Source organism: Coptis chinensis, chromosome 9, assembly GCF_015680905.1.
Source record: "Coptis chinensis isolate HL-2020 chromosome 9, ASM1568090v1, whole genome shotgun sequence".
NCBI lineage: Eukaryota > Viridiplantae > Streptophyta > Magnoliopsida > Ranunculales > Ranunculaceae > Coptis > Coptis chinensis.
In genome coordinates, this window is record NC_141464.1 from 37,677,013 (window position 1) to 37,681,663 (window position 4,651).

The 4,651-nt window shown below is 38.4% G+C and overlaps 1 long non-coding RNA gene across 2 annotated transcripts; it reads right to left on the reverse strand.

The window, feature by feature from the left end:
• Positions 1-1,700: 1,700 nt before the first annotated feature.
• On the reverse strand, positions 1,701-3,989 carry LOC147475858 (uncharacterized). Of its 2 annotated transcripts, XR_015209321.1 has the most exons (3): positions 3,574-3,787; positions 2,479-3,491; positions 1,701-2,039 (listed from the first exon to the last, which is right to left on the reverse strand). It is a non-coding gene; the product is annotated as an uncharacterized LOC147475858 (long non-coding RNA). The 2 variants fall into 2 exon arrangements; XR_015209320.1 differs by lacking the exon at positions 1,701-2,039 and having other exon boundaries at positions 2,356-3,491; positions 3,574-3,989.
• Between the last annotated feature and the right edge of the window lie 662 nt (positions 3,990-4,651).

Genomic DNA, 4,651 nt, shown 5'->3' on the forward strand with positions numbered 1-4,651 from the left:
TTGTAGAGTGTCAGGCCAGACTATCAACAGAACCAAGTCGCAAATTATCCATCACCCCAAATTGCATAGAAGGTTTGTTTACTTTTTGCAAAGATGTTTCATGATGCCTTCTACTTCTGTCCTGCCAATGTACTTGGGAATACCAAATTTAACAGGGAAGGGTAGAGTTCAAAAGTTTAGTCCTCTCTTGGAAAGATTTCAAAGGAAAATGGCAGGATGGAAAGCTAAGTGTTTATCTAAGGCAGGCCGACTCACTCTGGTTAATTCAGTTTTATCTTCGCTGCCTACTCATGCTATGTCCTGTACAATTTTACCTGCACAGATACTGGATCAAATGGAGATTATCAGAAGATCTTTTTTATGGGGCCATACACCATCAACAAGGAAACTTCATTATTTTCCTTAGAAGTTAGCATGTATGTCAAAGAATAATGGAGGGCTGGGCATCAAGGAGCTGCAGTTACAAAATCATGTTTTACTGGCAAAGAAAGGTTGGGATTTACTGAATCCAACATCATTATGGGCTCATCAAATGAAACAGAGGTACTTTCACAACTCCAGTTTCTTGAAGGCGGAAGTCAAATCTACTTCATCAGTTATGTGGAAAAGCATTTGTGAAACACGAAGCATTATTAATGCTGGATCGGTCTGGAAGCTTGGGACTGGTACTTCTATTAATGCATGGTAGGAAAAATGGATTCCCCATTCTGAGGATTTGACGGAACTTACTGGGAAACCACTTGACTGTCCTTTTCACCTTGTTTTTTACTTCATTGACATGGATACCAATACCTGGGATTGGGATAGGTTAAATGAATTTTGGCCTGTAGAATATGTGGAGAGAATTATTTCGATGCCTATTACACCAAATGAGGAGGATACTTTGATCTGGAAATGGGAGGAAAATGGAGAATACTCGGTGAAGTCTGCATATAATGGTTGCATTCAGTTGATTACAGCAACAAATACATTGGTTCAGGATAACAATGTTTATAAACATGTTTGGAAGATGAAAGTCTCATTCAAACAAAGATTTTTCGTATGACAATGCTTGCAAGGTGTCGTCCCAACAGCGGATATATTGACATCTCATCATTTTCACGTTTATCCAGAATGCACCCTGTGTGAGAGATTTCCTGAAACACAAACTCATGTTTTCTTTAAGTGTTCCTTTGCTAGAGCCATTTGGTGTGGAACAAATTTGAGCGGCCTTGTTGATAGGAGGAATATGAATACTGGCAGTTTTAAGGAGCATTTATTGTGCTTACTAAAAGATATAAGGACAATGCAAAATGGCGAAGTGCAATGCTGCTACTTTGTTGGGGTCTTGTGGATTATTTGGATCGCGAGAAATGACACAAGGTTTCAAGGTAAGCATCCCCATCCAGTTCGATACATCAGTAGAGCTTTGAAACACATACAGGTGGTTATGGAAGTCATGTCCCGCCAGATGTATAAGGAAAAAATGCTGGTTTATATTAAATGGTTCCCACCCAAGGACGAACTTGTTAAACTGAATACAGATGGGGCTTCTATTGGGAACCCAGGATATGCAGTGGCGGATGTATTCTCGGGGGTTCAAAGAGGTAATTTTATAATGGGAGCATCGATTCCAATTTTCTTCGCGAACCAACAATGAAGCCGGAATTTGTAGCTCTATTATAATGGACTTCAAATTGTGTCGGTCGGATATATGAAGGTTGAGGTAGAAACATATTCTCAATTCTTTGTTTAAGGTTTTAACGGAGGAAAACTTAAACTGTCATTGGTTATTAGCTAGAACTGTTACTCAGATTAAGATAGTGCTGAGTAAATTTCAAGAAGTGCACTTCAGTTGGGTTTATCGCGAAGCAAATGGTGCTGCAGACGCGCTAGCCTCACATGTGGCAGCTCAAGTAAAGAACTTCCGTTTGTTGAGGCAATCAAATGTACACTTCTCAACTGGGCCTGTTGGAGACTTGACTTTCCTTCCGCCGTACTCGTCTGTTTGGTGGCATCAGGCGCCAATGGTTGTAAATACGCAAGTCCTTTATGATGTCCTGGGCATATGTAAATTTCGTTTGGTTTAATAAAAGGTTTATATTTACATCAAAAAAAAAAAAAAAGATGACTTTGTATAAACTTGTTCACATCAATTAGCTCCCCCTTTTTCAGACCTTGAACAGTCGAAATGATTACGACTGATGCAATTGTTTGAATCCTAAAAAGATGTGCAAGAGATATATTTCATGTGAAATATGACACAAAATACGACATAATAATTTTAAAATGAGCTGGAAGGGCTATTAGTCTATTACACTGTGTTAGAGTAACCTATAAATTATATATTTGGTTTAGAAACAGAAAACTCCTAGAGAATCTTGAAATGCATTTCATTAAAGCAAGCAAATGAAGCAAAGTAAAGTAGTAAACAAACAAATCCAGAGTATTCAAAACAGAGATAGAAGTGGAAAATAAGGTCAAGAACAATAGTCTTACATTTGATTGCATAGCACGCACTACTTAACAAACATCCACGATTTTGTTCCACATGGAGATGTCGAACCACAACCCGTCTTCCTTAAACCATTCTTCAAAAGGCAATATCCTCTTAACCAGGAATGTAGCTAACATCACTCCCAAAAGGGGATTTCCATCATTCGTCATTAGGAAAACCATGTCCGGACAAGCTACATAAGTAATCGTTATATAAAAATTTAGAGTGGAAATAGTGGATATACAAAATTTCTTTCCTCCCAGTCAAAGTCCCCAATGTCTTCGTCCATCGGAGACCTTAAAACATTTATTTTATCTGCACATACCTTCATCAAATCATCATCCATTATACATAAACAGTGACGGAGATCCAGATATTCAAGCTCACGACATCCATCAAGAATGCCTTGCAAGCCATTTTCAGTAAGCGAGTTTCTAAAAATCTCAAGGCGACGTACTTGAGGCATATTTTTTCCAATACCAAACGCCAATTTATTAAACTCCTCTTCATCAATTCCAATCGGTAACTTCACCCCACGACCATCCAATCTAACAGATTTCAAATGCTTGCACGAACAGCCAACAGCTTCAATCGCTTCATTCGTATACAAAGAAAACCGCAAATCAACCTCCTCCAACAAACCCGCAAGCTCAACTAATCCATCAGAAAGTTGACCACACATTGCAAACCGGATACATTTCAACGAACTCGTTTTCTTGGCAATATGGTGCAAAATTTCATCATTCCCAAAAAGCTTCATAGAAAATTCAACCAAACCTCCACCACTTCTATTAATAGCCTCCTTTGCCAATTTTTTCTTCTTGTCACCACTTTTCCAATCAACATAGTTCCAAAGATCTCGTAAGTCTACGGAACGAAAAAACTGAGGCTCTTTGGATAGTTTTTGGCATGTAATACAAACTAGTTGAGCATAGTATTTCAAACACGCCGAGTTTTGTAAAGATTAGGTAAGTCTAGCCAGTTCCTCAAATCCTTTGAAGTTGCAGATTTCATTCTGGACAAAATGATAATATAATAATAAAAAATAAAAAATAAAATATTAGGGTGTGGTAAATAAGTCAGTTTGACAATGTTACCTTAGATAATCCGAAGTTGTCCTTTCCATGAATAAGCCAGCAGCTTGTTTTCACTCCAAGGGAAATATGGAGAGCCTCATTTCTTACTTGGTTTCAATCTTGTGGTTTCCGAAATTTCGGTGCCCTAAAAAACGTATAAAGTAAAAACCGAAATGTCTTTGAAATCCCGTAGTAATGGTGAAAAATGATTTTGGATTGTGTTCGACAAAAGAAGGTCTACTGGACTCCAGAGCTAATGGATTTATAGAGAGAATGCTATACTTTGATACTGAGTGAAGACTCGTACACGCAGTAGCTCAATTTTGTCCAGTTGCTCTGGGCTCTGGCTACTTCTGTTTATAATAATCCCATCACAAGGCCTGAACTGTTGCTACTTATATTCGTCTCTCCTAATAATGTGTACACTGGTCACTGCTGGACCTCCCAGTCATTACTAGATCTCCTTAAGAGAGTCCCAGGCCTGGAAACAGGAAAACCACCTTCATCATGTCCAATGTCCAAAGCTACTGACCAAACCATCTTTGTGGTAGATAGTAGATACCTGAAAATACAAAGAAACTGCTCACACGGGCCTTTGACCTGCCCAAATATTTACACGAACGGACTTCTGCTCCCTTTACCAACCTTAAATCAATGGCACATATATATGAAATTAGAGAGAACCGTAAGAATACCCTTCCATAAGCTGTAACCTTATGACTGTGGTATTATTATGGTGGGTTAGTTAGTGTTACGGTTCTCTCTAATTTTCAAAACTTCATCTCGTAGCCGTTGGATCTTGCAACTAGTAGGGGGGGAGACTAATTCTTATTAGGCATCTCCAATGGGGGGTATAAAGTTACATCTCCACCTGGGCTCCACGTAGGTACCATTAGGATTTTATACCTCTAATTGTATACTATTATATAGCCTATAAATATCCACACTCTATACTCTCCAATAGAGAAGTGTAAAAAAAATTAGATTTTAAACTCGGACGTCACTTAAAGTAACGTCCCTCTTTAATTTAAACTGGGACGTCACTTTACCACTTAAAGTGACGTCCGAGTTAAAAAATTACTTTAGAATTAGAAAGAGG